General features: G+C 41.1%; 2 long non-coding RNA genes across 2 annotated transcripts; both read left to right on the forward strand.

Moving 5' to 3' along the window:
* The first annotated feature begins 3,766 nt into the window (after positions 1–3,766).
* LOC135110740 (uncharacterized) lies at positions 3,767–5,602 on the forward strand. The gene is made up of 2 exons (XR_010273394.1): positions 3,767–3,804; positions 5,288–5,602. It is a non-coding gene; the product is annotated as an uncharacterized LOC135110740 (long non-coding RNA).
* Positions 5,603–11,074: 5,472 nt separating this feature from the next.
* On the forward strand, positions 11,075–14,424 carry LOC135110739 (uncharacterized). Its single transcript, XR_010273393.1, has 2 exons — positions 11,075–11,202; positions 14,100–14,424. It is a non-coding gene; the product is annotated as an uncharacterized LOC135110739 (long non-coding RNA).
* The last annotated feature ends 7,132 nt before the right edge of the window (positions 14,425–21,556 follow it).

Genomic DNA, 21,556 nt, shown 5'->3' on the forward strand with positions numbered 1-21,556 from the left:
TATATATATATATATATATATATATATATATATATATATATATATATATATATATATATATATATTATATAAATAAAAAATGGCTAAGGAATCTGTGTGTGTGTATGTGTGTGTGTGTGTGTGTGTGTGTGTGTGTGTGTGTGTGTGTGTGTGTGTGTGTATGTGTGTGCTTATAGCCCTGCCCACTCCATTGTTAAGTGAACTCCTAGGCATGCACCATTTCCATTTCCTGAACCACCCAACCTAAATCAGGCGTTTCAGGATGAAGGAGAGCAGGCAATCCTTGGTTATAAAACGGGATGAATAGAACTAAATACAAGAAGAAAAGTTCTAGTCCTACACATAGTAAATAAACACATAGTAAATACACATAAATAAAAGCAAACACATTACAAAGGTCACTTTTATCCGTTGTTTACGAACGGCTCGCGAGTTTTATGACACTCTCGCATGACTCCTGATACCGTCACCGCTATATTGGCGTTCATGGTAATGTGAAAAATTGGTAGAAGTAAATGTACAGAAACTGTAACTCAAAGACTCTCAGGAACAGGGAGCTGAAGCATGAATACATGAAGGAAAGGTGACTTTGTATTGAGTGCAGGAAAAGCATTCTCCGACACGATAAATAATAGAGTGACATAACAGCTGCCACCAGTAAGAGACAGAGCAATGCAAACTGTGCGACTGACGCCTCGGTGCCTTTCCTGAACAGAATCGTGAGCCATGAACAACCCTCTGTGGTACTGATGGGTAAGGTATGCCAGTATGCGAGCATACTGGCATACAAATGATCTGTAAAATTTAGGAAGTGTGACAAAAGAAAATTCGACTGATATATAAACGTAGAACGAAGGAAGTTTTTAATTGCCGCTAATTCTCCGTCCGTATAACATGTTGTAGGGCCTTACCGTGAGCTGGGGAGACAGGCAGATCACGTTAAACAAAAAGACCTTCATGCCTGCTCTCCTTCATCCTGAAACGCCTGACTTAGATTGAGTGGTTCAGGAAATGGAAGATACGGTGCATGCATAGGAGTTCACTTAACAATGGAGTTAGGAGGGTTATAAGCACGCACACACACTCACAAACACACACACACACACACACACACACACACACACACACACACACACACACACACACACACACACACACACACACACACACACACACACACACACACACCATGGTGCGAGCCATCAATCAATAGTATTTCCCTCCTAGATTAGACTTACCTTTAGGATTAATGTTAAGTTTTTCCCCATCCCCTATGTACATTTTCAGTTTGTCAACTGCCTAAATAATAAACCGTTTATTATTATTATTATTATTATTATTACACACACACACACACACACACACACGCACACACACACACACACACACACACACACACACACACACACACACACACACACACACACACACACACACACACACATGCTATTATATGTAAAAGAGACACTGGTCTAAGGCAACAAAAGGGAAGAGAAAAGTACCACTTATGGTGTCCAAAGAGAAAACCAAAGGGATTATCCAGAATTGGAGGATAAGTGTCTTGAAATGAAGAAGCAGGAATGGAGTTGCAGAGTTTACCAGTGAACGCGATGAACGATTGAGAGAAATGGTTAATTCTTCCTTTTGAGTTGAGAATATGAACTGCTTTTGATTGCAATCTGTTCAAAAAGGCAGTGTGAGTGTTCTGTTTGGAGAACGGTGACAGATGAGTGTTAATGAAGAAGAGAGGATAATCATCTGCAGGAGTGAGTCAAGTTGTTTAGATGGAGGATGTAAATTTTTGAGGCAATGAACAGGTTCGCTCTGCCCCAATCAGAAATTTTTAGAAAAATCAGAAGTCATGCGTTTTGTGAGTTCCCTGTGTGAGTTCTTTAATTTCTAAAAGGTTAGATGCTTAAGAAAAGATATAAAAAGTGTAGAGTAGAATTATCAACATAGGAGTGAACTGGACAATAAGTTTAGCCTAGATGATCATTGATGAATAATATAAAGAGATTGAGTGACAGAACAGAATACTGAGGAATACCACTGTTATTAGATTTCGGAGAACAGTGATCGTCTACCACAACAACAATAGAGCGGTCAGAAAGGAAACTTTACATGAAGACTGATGGGTAATTTTGGAAATTATAGCTTTTGTGGAAGACTATCAAATACTTTTGATATGTGTAAGGCACCAGAAAAAGTTTCTACAAAATCCATAAAAGAGGATGAAAAAGACATGGTAAAGAAAGCCAGAAGATCACCAGTAAAGCGGCAACGACAAAACTCATATTAGCAATCATATAAAAGTTTGTGAAATGAAAGATATTTAAAAAATTTCAGTATTAAGGATAGACTTCAGAAAGCCTGGAAATTAAAGCAATAGGGTGGCAGCTTGAAGGATTAGAGCGGCCACACTGTTTAGGAACAGGATGAATATAGGCGAACTTTCAGCAGGAAGGAAGGTCGATGTTGAGAGAAAGAGATGATAGAGCTTGATCAAGCGAGGTGCAAGCATGAAGGCACAGTTTTGGAGAACAATAAGAGGTACTTCACCAGGTCCATAAGCATTCCGAGAGTTAAGGCCAGCGAGGGCATGGAAAACATCATCGGGGAGAATCTTAATAGCAAGTATGAAATATTTGAAGGTTGGAGAAGAGGGAGCTACAAACTCTGAATCATTGAAGGTAAAGCTTTTGGCAAATATTTGAGAGAACAGATCAGCTTTAGAGATAGATGAGATGGCAGTGGTGCCATCAGGAGAAAAAAAAAAAAACATGAAAAAGAAAACAAAAATAATTGGATATAGGTGGCAAAGTTAAAGAGGGAAATTAGATATGGAGATAGATTTTCACATTTTTTTTTTATTGATTAAGGAGTTTTGGATAGTTGGAAAACAGTCTCGGCATGAATTCGGGCAGAAATTTGAAGTGCATGAGATTTGGGTGATGGAGGGCTGAAGTACTCTTTGTGGGTCGCCTCTCTATCATTTATAGCATGAAAACAGTGAGTTAAACAAATGAATAGAAAATTTAGAGAGTGAGCGTGAGGAATGTACGCCTCCAAGCCAAACACGATAACTGTTACGCTCTCAGCACACAGAGACGAATTTCTGATACAGAATAGTACCTCCTCAGGTTTCTCCAGTTAGTAGAGGAAAAAGTGACAGAGGTAGCTTTGCTTTGGAAGATCCTAAGGAGGAACTGGAGAGATAGGACATGATACAAATATGAGGTTGTGATAGGAGGACAGATTACTTTAATGATCATGTACCCGTGATTACAAACATTAAAATAAAACTTAGAAGCTTACACCCGACCAAGAGAGAGAGAGAGAGAGAGAGAGAGAGAGAGAGAGAGAGAGAGAGAGAGAGAGAGAGAGAGAGAGAGAGAGAGAGAGAGAGAGAGAGAGAGAGAGAGAGAGAGAGAGAGAGAGAGAGAGAAATAACTTCATCAAGCAGAGATAAGAAATTAAAAGAAAAATATGACGTAAAAAAAAAAAAAACGTGACTACTATTGCTAGCACTGGAGCAGTAGAATTATTTTTTCTATTTTTTTTTTCTCATTATCATAAATGTTAGTATAGCAATGACATAATAGCAGTAGTGCAATCGTATGATAACACGAGCGTCAAAATTTCCACCTCTCCGCAAGAGAGTTGCACAGTTTGTTGGTCAACCGTGTCCATGGGAGTGGGACAGAGGGGTAATGGGTGCCAGGAGTATATAAGGCGGGTGAGGGAGAACTTCGGCATCACTCGAAGACAGCGACTCGTCGAAGCAATAGCAACATGTTCAAGGCCGTGAGTCCCCATCACGCAGCATCCCCTTCACTATTGTTGTTTTATTATGTATCAATCTCATCACTCAGTGTCAACATTGTCTTTTTTTTTCACTTTAGATTGAAGTGATGAGACTCAGTATTTGCTTCACCGAATGCTTTTCTTCATTAGTATAGATGGATTAATGTGATGATATTCTTTTACTAGTCATTCCATTCACCTCTTATTAAGGAGCTTCTTTGACAGTTCTTTTTATTTTGTACCTTCACTAATGACATCATTCTCTCAGCCGGCGGTGAAGTCCTTTGATCATTGCCGGTTGGCAATGCTAGTTAGAAGTGACAGAATTTCAAATGCCGATCCCTGTGCTTGTCAGATGACATGTCACAATACAAAACCTTACCTTTGCTACCATGCTCTCTTGCCGCACGTGGGCGAGTGTGCGATTTTTTATTTATTTATGTATTTATTTATTTTTATATTTAAAATGGTCACTGGCCAAGGGCAACAAAATTTTTGAATAAAAAAGGAGAGGAAAGCCAAGGCTTGTGGTGAACATTGAAGTCTCCAAGAAGGGAGATATCCTGAAAAAGGGGAGTCAGGATGTGCTCCACTTTGAAAGTTAAGTAGTCAAAGAATTTTTTATTGTCAGAGGAGTCAGGTGAGAAGTATACAGCACAGATAAATTTTGTTCGATAGTACCTCTGTAGTTCTAGCCAGATGGTGGAAAATTCGTAAATTTAAGAACGTGGGCACGAGAGCAAGTTAAATCATTGTGCACATAGACGGAACATCCAGCTTTGGACTGAAGATGATGATAGAAAAAGAAGAAGGGAACAGAGAAGGGGCTACTGTTAATTGCCTTAGACATCATTGTTTCGGTGAGGAAAAGATGTGGTGTAGTAGGGGAGAGGTGGTGTTGCAAAAATTGAAAATTAGATGTAAGGCCACGAATGTTGCCTTAAGTTAATGTAGAAAAAGTTGAGGAGGGTGTCAAGACACTTACGGTCGATACCAAAAGAGTTGTCTCATTTGCAGACATTCGTGGTCTCTTCCTCAGAGGGGGTCTCCTAGGTTTGTGTAGGAGCCGCCATATCTATTATAGAGTTTTTAGTTAAGGATGCAAGTGTAATTATGTGCATGTACTTTCGTGTGAAGGAAGAGAGTTATTTTTAGAGGGAAGACTGTGACTGCTCTCTTGTGTTGTGAGACACAAAGGGAATCGTTCAGTGAAGTCACAGCTGGGTTATCGATAAGTTCACAGCAACCCCTGATCCAGTGCTTGAGACCTCACTGTGAGCAATCATCGTTTCTACAGCTGTCTACTGCCTTCTCTTGTTGCAAGAGGTTCCAATACTCTGTGTGTTGTCGTGGTGTGGTGCAGGTATTTGCAGTACCCAGTGTTTTGATGTGAAGTGTTGGAGGTTTATGCAGTACTCAATATGTTGTGTTGGTGTATTGCAGGTGTTTGCAATATTCAAGGTGTTTTGGTTGTGTGTTGCAGGTGTTTGCAGTACTTAGTGTGTTCCTGCTGATGCTCGCCGCACTGGCCAGCGCCATGCCGGAGCCGGGATACCGTAGCTATGGCGGCTATGGCGGCGGACACGGTTACGGCTACGCTGGATATGGAGGCGGATATGGTGCATATGGTGGCGGCCATGGCGGTGGCTATGGACGCTGAGATGGAGGGCGCCACGAACCTGAACTGACAGCGATGCATCCAAGACGAAAGTGTTGCGTGATTATTGTTGTACGCTATCGAGAAATGACTATTGGAATTTTTTTTCTCCTTACATCGAGAAGTAAAATTTTACCTTACCGTGCATTTTTAATTGTCTTCATCTGTCTTGCTTGTGTGGTGGTTGTGTTGGTGGTACTGAAATGAAAACAACAACTACTATTACTACTACTACTACTACTACTACTACTACTACTACTACTACTACTACTACTACTACTACTACTACTACTACTACTACTACTACTATTATTATTACTATTATTATTATTACTACTATTACCACTCTACTACTACTACTACTATACTATATACTATACTATATATACTATATACTACTAATACTAATACTAATACTACTACTACTACTACTACTACTACTATTACGACTTTTTTTTTTTTTTCTACTACATTAAAATAATACCTCCACCCCATGTTTATTGATGTGTCAATTAGGGGCTCCATTACTTGGAGGTCATTAGCCCCAGCTCTCGCTAATGACTGTGGCATCCAACCATATCTAATACTCTATATTATAAACATTAGTTGTTAACTATAAATTCACTCTACCTCTACTCTACTCTTATGCCACTCTCCACCACTGTAGCCTCGCAGTCGAGGCCTCCTAAGTCTGCAGGTATGGGAGTGGAATGCCTTGTCCCCCTGAGAAACAGGAGGGCAGATCTGAGCAGGGAGAATGAGAGACGGCACCTCATCCATGCGACGACATGGCTCCTTGGCTGGTGCTTCTTTTCTGCCATTAGGTCGGCTAGTCTTGAGTAGAAGCACTGAGCCTTGGAGCCCATCCCGCTACTACAGCAACTACTGCTATTACTACTATTGTTCTTGCTCTTACCTGTTATCCTTTCCACGAGTAATGTATTATTATTATTATTATTATTATTATTATTATTATTATTATTATTATTATTATTATTATTATTATTATTATTATTATAATTATTATTATCATTATTATTTTTATCATTATTATTATTTATATAATAATAATAATGATTTTTGTTATTATTATTATTATCATTATTATTATTATTATTATTATTATTATTATCATTATTATTATTATTATTATCATTATTATTATTATTATTATTATTATTATTATTATTATTATTATTATTAGTAGTAGTAGTAGTAGTAGCAGTAGTAGTAGTAACAGTAGTAGCAGTAGTAGTAGTAGTAGTAATAGCAGTAGTTGTAGTAGCAGTAGTAGAGTAGCAGCATTAGCAGTAATAGTAGTAGTAGTAGTAGTAGTAGTAGTAGTAGCAGTAGTAGTAGTAGTAGTAGTAGTAGTAGTAGTAGTAGTAGTAGTAGTAGTTATAGTTATTATTGTTGTTGTTACTATTATTGTTATTGTTGTTGTTGTTTTAATAACAAAAGTATCATGTTGTATTGGGAGCATGTTTAGTGTAATTCGAGTGAAGGGGCAAGTTGTGCAAGAGTTAATCCAAGGTGAGGAGGAAAACATCGAGATAGAGACGTTACATAAAATTGCAACGATGAAACTTGGGTCTTTTAGTTTTGAGTGGGTGCGTCATTACCAAAGCTTGCGAGACTGTTCTCTTAGCACACACAGCCTTATGGCACTCCATCAACACCGATGATGACGCTGCTCTGCGAATGATAATGTCGAATGTGATCAACGGTTGTTCCACTGGTGTCTCCTGAGGTGGCTGTTGAGTCCAGTATTAATCTTAATCAGTGAACGTAATCATGTAGACAGTGATGTTAACAATATTTACCAGGCAGCGTTGTCACGGGCAATATACTGCTTGAAGCCAGGGTCAAAGATCTTGCCTCTGAAACTTGCCTCTATGGTCTGCACTGCGGGTAACAAATGATTATATGTATTAGTAGCATTTTTTTTTTATGAACAATTCCTGTGACTTGACAGTAACCGCGCTTTAAGTACTTTGCTGCAATAATAATTACACATGAACTGCACCTTCCAGTTTCTCAAACGCAGGCAGGCGTAGGGTGGGATTCGAGACAGCCTTGAAATGAACAGACTTTAACAACAGAGGAAAAAGAAGTAAACTATAACAAAAATAAAAGACAAATTACAAAGGGATATTGTATTTGTTGCTTCGAAACCGTTCGTTCACTTTCATCCCTCAACGTAAAACAATAAAGCTAAGATTTCTTTTTGTTCTCTACTTCAGCGCCCATATCCGTAGCCACCGTAGCCACCACCATGGCCTCCATATCCACCATAGCCTCCTCCATATCCACCGTAGCCGCCGCCGTATCCGCCGCCATAGCCGCCGTAGCTCCGGTACCCCGGCTCCGGCATGGCGCTGGCCATTGCGGAGACCACCAGCAGGAATACACTGAGCACTGCAAACACCTGCAACACACCACCACATCACAGTGAGTACTGCAAATTTCTGTAACACATCAGCACATCACCACGTTTACTACAAACACCTGCAACACACTACCACAACACAAAGAGTACTACAAACACCTGCAACACACCACCACAACACAATGAGTACTACAAACACCTGCAACACACCACCACAACACAATGAGTATTGCAAACACCTGCAGAAAATCACTACAACACACTGAGTACCACAAACACCTGCAACACACCTTCACAACACACTGAACACTGGAAACACCTGCAACAAACCACCACAAAACAATGAGTACTGCAAACACTTGCAACACATCACTATAACACACTGAGCACTTCAAGCACCTGCAACACACCACAACACGTTACTATAAACAGTTACAACATAAGACCACAACACATTGAATATTGCAAACAGCTGTAAAACACACCACCACAACACAACACACTGAGCACCGGACACATCTGCAACACACCACAACAACACACTGAATGCTATTAGCATCTGCAATGCGCACACACAAACACAACCACACACACACACACACACACACACACACACACACACACACACACACACACACACACACACACACGCACGGCAAGAGGGAGTGGCAGGAAAGGTGAGGTGCTGTATTGTCATCTGGGACCTGACCTGGGAAGATATCGATATCTAAGATCCTGTCACTTCCACTCAACAATGCCCAAAACACGTCAATAAGAAAGGAGCAGACAAAGAGAGGAACAGTGTCACTCATTGAGAAATACAGTAATAATACAGGAACGGAGTCACTCATACGAGAAGTGTAAAGTGAATATGGAGCAAATACATCATAAAAATGACAAAATCTACCTTTATGTCAATACATCTATAATTTAAACCTTATGAAGAAAATATTTAAATGAAAAAAAAAAAAAGTCGCATCACATCAAACAAAAGTGAAAAACAGACAACGCTGACTTTAACAGATGAGATTGATACATATTGCACCATCAATGGTGAAGGGGATGTTGCATAAAGGGACTCACAGACTTGAACATGTTGCTGTTGCCTTGACGAATCGTTGTCTTCAAGTGATGCCGAAGTTCGCCCCGGTCCGCCTTATATACTCCTGGCAGCCTGCATCGCTCCCTTGTGCTCTTCCACTCCCGTACACAAGGCTGGTCAACACACTCTGCGTCCTTCTTGCTCGCAGCGGGAAATACGTAACGCGAGTTTTATGACACTCACGCATGACTCCTGTTACTGTCACCGCTATACTGGCGTTCAAGGTAATGTGAAAAAATTGTAGAAGTAAATGTATAGAAACTGTAACTCAAAGACTCTCAGGAACAGGGAGCTGAAGCATGGATACATGAGAGAAAGGTGACTTTGTATTGAGTGCAGGAGAAGCATTCTCTGACACGATAAATAATAGAGTGACGTAACAGCTGCCACCAGTAAGAGACAGAGGAATGCAAACTGTGCGACTGACGCCTCGGTGCCTTTCCTGAACAGAATCGTTAGCCATGAACAACCCTTACTAATGAGTAAGGTAGGAAATTCGAGCATACAAATGATCTATAAAATTCAGGAAGTGTGACAAAAGCAAAGTTGACTGATATATAAACGTAGAACGAGTTAAGTTTTTCATTGCCGCTAATTCTCCGTCCGTATAACATGTTGTAGGGCCTTACCGTGAGCTGGAGAGACACGCAGATCACGTCAAACAAAAAGACCATCGTGGAAATAATAACGAGCAGCAGGCAGTAGTAAGGAAAGGAGAGATGATCACCAGCACCACTCTAAAGTGCGACACTTCGCTGTGCATTCATAAGAAGATGGGGATGAAATAAGCGGAGGAACAATTGACCACTATAAAGCATCTGCCGCAACGTTGAGTTTGCCGGGAGTAAACTCAGTGGTGGGTTTATAAATCCTCTAGAATCACCATCCGGAGAGTGAGCTGCCGATCTGTGAAACAAGTCCTTTTCATCTTTATGATTCATGCATGCATCTATGGGGGTAGCCGTAAATGAGACCAGGAAAGTGACATAACTCCAAATTATTGTCTCAAGGTGAGTGATTAAGTGACGGACTCAGCGCTCTTTAAGATACAACTTCTGAATAAAAAGGACAGATTCTTCTCTCTGGAGCCTGCCAGTATAAGAATGGCATTCAGACTTGTACCACAAGCGTCAGTAGCAAGTAGAAAATTCTTGGTAAAGTCTGAGATGAGGGCATTTTCTTGATCCTCTCTACAGAAATCTATCTTAAGCAGACGAGGGTGAGGAGCAAAAAAGATGACACTTAAAGAGTTTGCTGTTCAATCCAGCGAGAGACACGCAAAAGAATACGTCACTGTGTCTAGGAAAATGCGTGTCCAATTCAGTGGAGACGACAACAATATAATTTGAGCGAAAAAAATTACTGTTACGCAACCAATTTTAGAAGACATCGTTAATAAGAAGCTGGAAATAGATCGAGGAGTTTTCAGATCCCATCGAAAGACAATGATATAGGAAGTGTCCTCTGGGCAGTGCACTGATTCACTAATTGGAAACAACCGGCCCAAAATCACCATCTTTCTCAGGGACGAGGAGAAGAGAGCTATTCCATTTAATTTCTTGATCCCACATTTGCATCCCACTATGCAAAGGGCTCTTCAAGCTAGCTGTGGGGAAGGTCAGTAAGTGCATTAGGTATGAAGCAGCAAACAAGATGGCAGGATGAGGTTTGAGAACACAGCAGGAATCTAGAACCATACCAAGTGACAGTAAGTGAAAGTAATGGGAGTCACGGAGACAGGACACTTGTATTAGGAACTATATGGCGAAGAAGGCTGGTCACAGATCATCACGGACTTTAGAAGCAATATATATTCGTGATGAAAGAAAAGAGAATCATTATCACTATTCATATTATGAGAGCATCCAGCAGGGTCTCACTGATGAGTTTATTTACGAGTACAACAACTGCAGTTTGACATGATCGATGTAAGTGAAACATGGTTCTCGCCAAGCAAACCAGCACTCCATAATACTACCAGGATTCGAGCTTATTCTTAAAGATCGCGAGACAAGAGGAGATGGGGATGCCATGTACGTGAATAGTGCCAGCATGTCGTAAAATTTGCCTCACGTGTTTCCTGGTGTGCGCAAGAAGGTCGCAGAATGTGTTGACCAGCCATGTGCATAAGAGTGGGAGAGGGCGAAGGAGCGGCGAAGGCTGCCAGGAGTATATAAGACTGGTGAGAGCGAACTTCGGCATCACTGGAAGACAGCGACTCGTCAAAGCAATAGCAACATGTTCAAAGCCGTGAGTCCCTTCACGTAGCATCCACTTCACTATTGTTGTTTTGTTATGTATCAATCTCATCACTCAATCAACATTGTCTTTATTTCACTTTAGCTTGAAGTGATGAGGCTCAGTATTTGCTTCGCCGAATGCTTTTCTTCATTAGTACAGATGAATTAGTGTGATGATATTCGTATGTATATCTCTCCATTCCTCTCTTATTATGGATATTTTTTTTAATTAGTGACTTCCTTTCTTATAGTAGAATTTCTTAATTAGTGATTGTTCCTCTCTTTATTTTGTACCGTCGCAAATGACATCACCCTCTCAGCCAGCGGTGACCTTTGTTGCCACGCTCTCCTGCCGCGCGAGGGAGTGTGATTTTTTTTTATTTTATTATTTTTTTTCTTTTTATGTAAGAGGGTCACTGTCCAGGGGTAACAACAATTTTAAATAAAAAAAAAAATACGACAGTCCCCAGACCAATGGCAAAAAAGAATGATCATATAGCAAAAGATTAGTGTCTCGAAACCTCCCTCTTGAAAGAGTTCAAATCAAAAGAATGAGAAAATACAGAAGCAGTTCAGAAGGATCCCCAGGGTTTACCAGACAAAGGGATGAATGATAGAGAATAATGGTTAACTCTTATATTAGAGAGGTGGAAAGAATAGAGGTGAGGCAAAGAAGAATTGTACATCTAGGCTGCGATGGGAGAGGAGGCATGCAGTTAGCAAGATCAGAGGAGCAGTTAGCATGAAAACATCGGTAGAGAGCAAGAAATGCAAAATTGTGGCTCAGTCAGTTAGAGGAGAGGATTTGATAAGACGAAAAACTTTTGATTAAACACTCTAAAAGAGCGGTATAAGTGGAACACCCACCCTCCCATACATCTGAAGCATACTCCATACATTTACAGATAAGCCCCCTGTACAGAGTTAGCATTGAAGTTACGAGAAAAACTGACGCGAACGAGTCAAAATGCCTAACTTCATATAAGCATTTTTAGCTAGAGATATGTGAAGTTTCCACTTTAGATTATAAGTAAAGGACAGACCGAGGATTTTCATTGTAGAAAAGGGAGAGAGTTGAGTGCCATTGAGGAAGAGGGGATAGTTATCTGAAAAAAAAAATGTGTCCGGTTGATAGATGAAGGAATTGGGTTATGAGGCATTGAACATCACTAAGTTTGCTCTGACCCAATCAGAAATTTTAGATAGATCAGAAGTCAGGCGTTCTGTAGCTTTCATATGTGAGCTCCTTACTTAGAAAAAAGAAATTTGGTTTAGAAGGTCATTGATGAATAGTAGGAAGATAGTGGGGTGACACGACGGAACATTGAGGAACACCACTGTTATTAGACTTAGGAGAACAGTGAACGTCTACCACAGCAGCAATGGAACATTCAAAGAGGAAACTTGACATGAAGTTACAGTGAGAAGGATAGAAGCTGTAGGAGGGTAGCTGGAAATCAGAGCTTTGTGCCACACTCTATCAAAGGCTTTTCATATATCTAAGGCAACAGAGAAAGTTTCACTAAAATAAAATAAAAAAGTACTATGACCGAGAGACAGTAAGGAAAGCCAGAAGATCAACCGTAGAGTGTGCTTGACGGAACTCATATTGGCGATCAGATATGTTTAAGAATTTTTCTGTTGAGGAGAGATTCAAACACTTTACAGAGGCAAGAAATCAAAGCAATAAGATAGTAGCATGAAGGATTAGAGTGGTCACCCTTCTTAGGAACACGCTGAATGTAGGCAAACTTCCAGCAAGACAGAAAGAAAGGTAGATATTGATAGACATTAAACAGATTTGGAAGAGTTTGACTAGGCAAGGTGCAAGCACGGAGGCACAAATTCGGAGGAGAATAGGAGGGACCCCATCATGTCCATAAGCCTTTCGAGGGTTAAGGCCAACGAGGGCGTAAAAAACATCACTGTGTAGAATCTTAATGGGTAGCATGAAGTAGTGGGAGGGTGAAGCAGAGGGAAAAACAAGGTCTGAATCAAGGTAAAGTTTCTAGCAAAGTTGTGAGCATTAGAGAAAGATAAGATGGCAGTCGTGCCATCAGTTAGAAATAAAGCAGGGAAAGATGAAGAAGCAAAATTGATGGAGTGTTTTCGGCTAAGTGCCAGAAATCACGAGAGAAGTTAGATCTTTTAATGAACGTTTTTTTTTTTTATCTAGTTGGAGAACAGACTTGGCATGATTCCGGACATAAATGTAAAGTGCATGAGGTTAAGGTCTCGGAAGACTTAAGTACCTTTTGTAGGCCACCTCTCAGTCATGTAGAGCATGAGAACAGGATTTGCTAAACCAAGGTTTGAAAGGTTTAGGTCGAGAGAAAGAGTGAGAAATGTACGCCTCCATGGCAAACACCATCATTCCTGATATGAGCTCAGCACACAGAGAGGGATCTTTGACACAAAAACGCTTCAGTAATCATTCCAAGGAAAATCATAATAATACCTTCTCAGATCCCCCCAGTTAGCAGATGAAAACTCCACAGGCATCTCAGCTTTGGGGGATCACAAGGAGGAAAAGAAGCGATAAGACAAGATACAGGTATGAGGTTGTGATCGCAGGAGCCCAACGGAGAAGACAGTCACAGCATCAGCAGAAGGATTAGAGATTAGGAAAAGGTGAAGAATGTTTGTTGTATCTCCAAAACGGTAAGCAGTACGATTAGGGTGTTGCAACAGTTGCTCTAGGTCGTGGAGGATAGCAAAGTTAAAGACTAATTCACCAGGATGATTTTTGAAGGGAGAGGAAAGCCAAAGCTTGTGGTGAACATTTAAGTCTCCAAGAAGGGAGATCTCCACAAAAAGGAAAAGTCAGGAAGTGCTCTACTTTGCAGTACTCATTGTGTTATAATGGTGTGTTTGCAGTACTCAATGTGTTTTGGTTGTGTGTTGCAGATGTTTGCTGTACTCAGTGTATTCTTATTGGTGGTTGCCGCACTGACCAGCGCCATGCCGGAGCCGGGATACCGTAGCTATGGCGGCTATGGTGGCGGACACGGTTACGGCTACGCTGGATATGGGGGCGGGTATGGTGCATATGGTGGCGGCCATGGCGGTGGCTACGGACGCTGAGATGGAGGGTGCCACGTACCTGAACTGACAACGATGCATCCAAGACGAAAGTGTTGCGTGCTTATTGCTGTACACTATTGTGAAATGACTATTGGAGTTTTTTTTTTTTTTTAACTCCTTAAATCGAGAAGTAAAATTTTACATTACAGTGCACTTTTAATTGACTTCATCTGCCCTGCTTGTTGTATTGGTGGTGGTATCGGAACGAATAGTAGTAGCAGTAATAGCAGTAGTAGGAGGAGGCAATAGACACCTGCCGAAACGATAATTACTCCCAGTGAGGTCTAAGGCACTGTTCAGGGGGTGCTGTGAACTTATCATTAAACCCAGCTGTGACCTCACTGAACGTTTCCCTTTGTGTCTTACAACACAAGAAGACCTCTAAAGACAACTCTCTTCCTCCTCACAAAACTACAAGCACCTAATAACACACACACCCTTCACTCAAAAATTTCAAAATTATCATGGCGACTCCTACACCAGCCTCGGAGTCCCCATCTGGGACTCAGAGGCTGGTGACCTGGTCTGCCTTTCTGTCGACGACCCTATGTGTCTTGACACCCCCATCAACTTTTTCTTCATTAACTTCTGCAACATTCGCGGTCTAAGATGTAATTTTGAATCTGTAGAACACCACCTCTCCTCTTCTATACCTCATCTTCTTTTCCTCACTGAAACTCAGGTGTCTGTGGCAACTGACAGTAGCCCCTTTTTTTGTTCCCTCCTACTTTCTCTATCCTCATTTTCGATCCAAAGCTGGATGTTGCGTTTATGTGAGCAATGACTTAATCTGCTCTCGTGCCCACGCGCTTGAATCTTCCGAGTTTTCCACCATCTGGCTACGACTACAGGGTCACTCTCAAACTAAATTTATCTGTGCTGTATACCTCTCACCTAACTCCTCTGACTATAAGAAATTATTTGTCTACTTAACTTCCAAAGTGGAACACATTCTGACCCTCTTCCCTTTTGCAGAGATCTCCATTCTTTGAGACTTCAATGTTCACCACCAGCTTTGGCTTTCCTCTCCCTTCACTGACCATCCTGGTGAACTAGCCTTCAACTTTGCTACCTAGAGAAATTGGTGCAACATCCTACTCGTATTCCTGACCGTCTTGGAGATCCACCCAACATTCTTGACCTTTTCCTGACCTCTAATCCTGCTTATGCTGTCATCCTTTCTTATTCATTGGGCTCCTCCGATCACAATCTCATATCTGTATCTTGTCCTATCGCTCCAATCCCTCCTCTGGATCCCCCTAAGCGAAGGTGCCTCTGGCGTTTTGCCTCTGCTAGTTGGGAGGATCTGAGGAGGTATTTTGCTGATTTTCCTTGGAATGACTACTGTTTCCGTGTCAGAGATCCGTCTTTGTGTGCTGAGTGCATAACAGGTCTGTTCTCCAACTAGCCAAAAACTCCTTCATTAACAGAAAATGTCAAAACCTTTCAAGATCTAACTCCCCTCGTGACTTCTGCCATCTAGACAAAAATATCTTCAATAAATTTGCTTCCTCTTCTTTCCCTCCTTTATTTTAACCAGATGGCACCATTGCTATCACATCTATTCCTAATGCCGAACTCTTCGCTCAAACCTTTGCTTAAGACTCTACCATGGACGATTCTGGGGTTGTTACTCCCTCTCCTCCTCCCTTTGACTACTTCATGCTACCTATTAAAATTCTTCGCAATGATGTTTTCCATGCCCTCGCTGGCCTAAACCCTCGGAAGGCTTATGGACCTGATGGGGTCCCTCCTATTGTTATCCGAAACTGTGCCTCCGTGCTTGCCCCTTGCCTAGCCAAACTCTTTCAGCTCTGTCTGTCAACACCTACCTTTCCTTCTTGCTGGAAGTTTGCATACATTCAGGCTGTTCCTAAAAAGGGTGACCGTACCAATCCCTCAAACTACCGTCCTATTGCTTTAATTTCCTGCCTATCTAAAGTTTTTGAATCTATCCTCAACAGGAAGATTCTTAAACATCTATCACTTCACAACCTTCTATCTGATCGCAAGCATGGGTTCGGTCAAAGCCGCTCCACTGGTGATCTTCTGGTTTTCCTTACTGAGTCTTGGTCATCCTCTTTTAGAGATTCTGGTAAAACTTTTGCTGTTGCCTTGGAAATATCAAAAGATTTTGATAGAGTCTGGCACAAAGCATTGATTTCCAAACTATCCTCCTACGGCTTCTGTCTTTCTCTTTGTAACTTCATCTCAAGTGTCCTTTCTGACCGTTCTATTGCTGCTGTGGTAGACGGTCACTGTTCTTCTCCTTCTTCTCCTAAATCTATTAACAGTGGTGTTCCTCAGAATTCTGTCCTGTCACCCACTCTCTTCTTATTATTCATTAATGATCTAAACCAAACTTCTTGTCCTATCCACTCCTACGCTGATGATACCACCCTGCACTTTTCCACGTCTTTTCATAGACGTCCAACCCTTCAGGAGGTAAACATTTCACGCAGGGAAGCCACAGAACGCTTGACTTCTGATCTTTCTAAAATTTGCTCTGATTGGGGCAGAGCAAACTTGGTATTGTTCAATGCCTCAAAAACTCAATTCCTCCATCTATCAACTCGACACAACCTTCCAGATAACTATCTCCTCTTCTCTTCTTTAATGACACTCAACTGTCCCCCTCTTCTACACTGAACATCTTCGGTCTGTCCTTTTCTTATAATCTGAACTGGAAACTTCACATCTCATCTCTAGCTAAAACATCTTCTATGAAGTTAGGTGTTCTGAGACGTCTCCGCCAGTTTTTCTCATCCCCAGCTGTTAACTCTGTACAAGGGACGTATCCATCTATGTATGGTGTATGCTTCACATGTCTTGGGGGTTCCACTCATATAGCTCTTCTAGACAGGGTGGAATTAAAAGCTATTCGTCTCATCAACTCCTCTCCTCTAACTGACTGTCTTCAGCCTCTCTCTCACTGCTGCAATGCTGCATCTCTAGCTGTCTTCTACCGCTATTTTCATGTTAACTGCTCTTCTGATCTTGCTAACTGAATGCTTCCTCTCCTCTCGCGGCTTCGCTGCACAGGACTTTCTTCTTTCTCTCACTCCTATTCTGTCCACCTCTCTAACACAAGAGTTAACCAGTATTCTCAATAACTCATCCCTTTCTCTGGCAAGCTCTGGAACTCCCTGCCTGCCTCTGTATTTCCACCTTCCTATGACTTGAATTCCTTCAAGAGGGAGGTTTCAAGTCACTTATCCATCAGTTTTTGACTACTGCTTTGACCCTTTTATGAGATTGGCATTTCAGTGGGCATTATTTTAATTGGATTTTTTTTGCCCTTGGCCAGTGTCCCTCTTACATAAAAAGAAAAAAAAAAGTAGTAGTAGTAGTAGTAGTAGTAGTAGTAGTAGTAGTAGAAGCAGTTATTGTTGTTGTTGTTGTTGTTGTTGTTGTTGTTGTTGTTGTTGTTGATGTTGTTGTTCTTGTTACTGTTGTTTTTGTTGTTGTCGTTGTTGTTGTTGTTATTGTTGCTGTTGTTGTTGTTGTTGTTGTTGTTGTTGTTGTTGTTGTTGTTGTTGTTGTTGTTGTTGTTGTTGTTGTTGTTGTTATTGTTGTCGATGTTGTTGTTATTAATGTTGTTGTTGTTGTTGTTGTTGTTGTTGTTGTTGTTGTTGTTGTTGTTGTTTTGAAAAGAAAATTATAATATTATTTTGGGAATATGTTTTAGTGTAATTCGAGTGACGAGGCAAGTTGTTTAAGAGTTAATCCATGGTGAGGCAGAAAACATTGAGATAGAGACGTTACATAAAGCTGCAACGTTCAAACTGGGGTTTTTAGTTTTGAGTGGGAGCGACATTACCAAAGCTTACGAGATTGTTCTCTAAGCACACACAGCCTTATGGCACTCCATTAACACCGATGACGACGTTCCTCTGGGAATGATGATGAGAAGCTGGTGACGCCGGAGGCTTCTGTTGAGTCCAATACCGAAGCTACACGCCTTGTCACACCTGTGTATGATAGGGCTGTTGTATTGTTTGGCTTCTAAATTGAGTTAGTGTCGTTCCGTTCAATATGATTCTCTAATTTTTTTCCTTGACTCTGGTTCTTGTATTCCAGAGGATTATTTTGCATATGCAGCCTTCCAGGCCTGCCTGCACGGACACACACACACATACACACACACAAACACACACACACACACACACACACACACACACACACACACACACACACACACACACACACACACACACACACACACACACACACACACACACACACACACACACAGACACACACACACGCACACACATACACACACACACATTTCTCCACCACCTCTGTACATTTTCAGTTTGTTAACTGCCTAAATAAAAATCTGTTTATTATTATTATTATTATTATTATTATTATTACACAAACAAACACACACACACACACACACACACACACACACACACACACACACACACACACAAACATGAACCTTCATTCACATATTGACATTGTTGTATTTACATAATGCCATAGAGAACGCAGAGGCAGATAGCCCTCTCATTCCTATGGTCTATATTAACACTGCGATCACTGCAAAAATGTTTTAAAGGTTACAGAGAAAATGAGAGTGCTTGGGTTTAATTTTGTCTTGTTCTAGGCACAAAAAAAAAATAAATAAATAAAATAAAAATAAATAAAAGACTGCATCACATGCGCAAAAGTCTTTGGTGGATATTGAAAAATATGTCTAGTAGTGGAAGGGTTAAAGCAAAGGTATTTGTAATCTATACGCATAATAGCATGAATACTCTCGTGACAAAAAAATAAATGAAATCTCTGAATCCCAAAGAAAGAAGTAAAAACAAACAAATATGTTTTTCATATAAATCAACAAAAAATGTACAATAATTTCATTTTATGCAGATCCTTGTTATGGTGTTATTTGATGCAATAAAAGAAACCACTAATATGAACGAGGTAAATGCCTTCTGTTGACTTTAAAACTTAAGAAGACCAAAAAAAAAAAAAAAAAAAAGAAAAAAGGAAAAGCTACAAGCTGTTTACACGTGGCAGTCCCTGTTTCAAATGTACCTTCCTATTTCCGCCTCTTTTTAAAGCCCTCTTTATACTCCGTATTAGCAGCCTGATGACTGAGTCTATTTTTGTTTTCATTAATCACAGTGAATTGAAATAAAGTTTATATGAACGAATGAACGAGACAAGGACTGCACAGTTCTCTGCCTTTTTCTCTCAATAAATAACTACCTTTTCGCCACTTCGCATCCAAATGAAATGATCTGCCATATATTTGTGTATATGACGCATACAAAAAAAAAAAAAAAAAAACTCATATACCGGACATTAATCTACGTTGCAGCTTGTGGAAGGCAACATTTAGTAACTGGTGGAATTCAGAGACCGACTCCCATAGTTTTTTCGGGAATAACTCTAACAAACTGATGAACTGGGTACATACTTTGAGAAATCATATTTGAGACACTGTTATGTCAAAGTATTGTCCCACTTTACCAGTTTGTTAGAGAGTTATTCCAGATAAACGATATAACACGATCTCTGAAACCCATACTAAGTGCTGGGCGATCCAGCCGTGAGCTCTCGACCCAGTGACTTGAGCTATCGTGGCTGATGGCTGATGGCTGATGGCCTCAGTAGTCTGCCACTTTGCCACTCGGTGCCACTACTACTTGTGAATTACTAACATAATATATTAAAGGATTGCAGTATCTCTTATTACAACACCAACAGAACAACTTCCCAGACTCGACTTTTCCAAGAAGACAAGGAGATGAAAAAGACAAGGTTCTAAAAAAAAATCGTCTTCTAGGGTGGAGATACCGAATCCGACAAAATAAGGAATGTATAGCCCACGTCACTCGGGTACTTTCCCTGGCATCTTTTGATATTCTATACCATCTCTTGACACATGGAGTCGTGCACGATCGTCCTCTTGCAGCAAGTACTGGTTTCCTTGATGCAACTAACACCACTCATATCAGTAGTTTACAGTGTCTTTGAGCGGCGACGCAAAACAGAGACGATGGGCTTTTTACTCATTTATTTTTTAATGCTGTCAAACATGCCTATACAATAATAATAAATTAATTATTCCTTCCCCTTTTCCTACAACTGGAAAATAACACGCGAACCCCTTGGGTTAGCAGGATATGAAAGGAGATACTGGGAAGGTAAGATGGCAAATTATGAGAGAAAACTGGCCACTACGAGCTCCTCTCTCTCTCTCTCTCTCTCTCTCTCTCTCTCTCTCTCTCTCTCTCTCTCTCTCTCTCTCTCTCTTCTCTTTACGCGTTTTCCTTTCATATCGTTCGAATCTGAATCTAGTATGGGTGTGTGTGTGTGAATGTGTGTGTGCGTGAGGAGCGGGTGTCCAGAACGCGCCCTCCGTACAGGCACGTTCAGAGGCAGGGTTGCGAGTGGTCATTGACACACTCAGCTAACAAGCGTATCGTACTTCTTTGCGTCACGATGACGTTTCAGTACGTGTTTCAGAGGGAAATGTGAAACTTAGTTTATGCGAATTTTACTTCTAATGTCTCCCATGACACTAACATTAATGGTACGACATTTACCACCACCGTCACCACTATCACCTTCACTACTACTACTACTACTACTACTACTACTATTACTACTACTACAACTACTACTCCTACTACTACTACTACTACTACTACAACTACTACAAAAAATAATACCTCCACCCCATGTTTATTGATGTGTCAATTAGGGGCTCCATTACTTGGAGGTCATTAGCCCCAGCTCTCGCTAATGACTGTGGCATCCAACCATATCTAATACTCTATAATATAAACATTAGTTGTTAACTATAAATTCACTCTACCTCTACTCTATCTACTCTTATGCCACTCTCCACCACTGTAGCCTCGCAGTCGAGGCCTCCTAAGTCTGCAGGTATGGGAGTGGAATGCCTTGTCCCCCTGAGACACAGGAGGGCAGATCTGAGGAGGGAGAATGAGAGACGGCACCTCATCCATGCGACGACATGGCTCCTTGGCTGGTGCTTCTTTTCTGCCATTAGGTCGGCTAGTCTTGAGTAGAAGCACTGAGCCTTGGAGCCCATCCCGCCAGATGTGGTGAAGACCAGAGGTGTGAAGCTGCCCTGGTCAACGTGTTGGATTCTCTCCCCGTACGCTCGGATCTTCTCCTGCTCATTCTTGCGGTGGGCGGCCTCCAGGGAGAGTTCGTGGTGACAGGCGGCCATCGGGTCAAAGATCCGTATGTCCACGAATGCTTTCTGTCCCCTTGTCCAGAACCCTCGT

The sequence above is a fragment of the Scylla paramamosain genome, chromosome 20 (assembly GCF_035594125.1).
Source record: "Scylla paramamosain isolate STU-SP2022 chromosome 20, ASM3559412v1, whole genome shotgun sequence".
Taxonomy (NCBI): domain Eukaryota; kingdom Metazoa; phylum Arthropoda; class Malacostraca; order Decapoda; family Portunidae; genus Scylla; species Scylla paramamosain.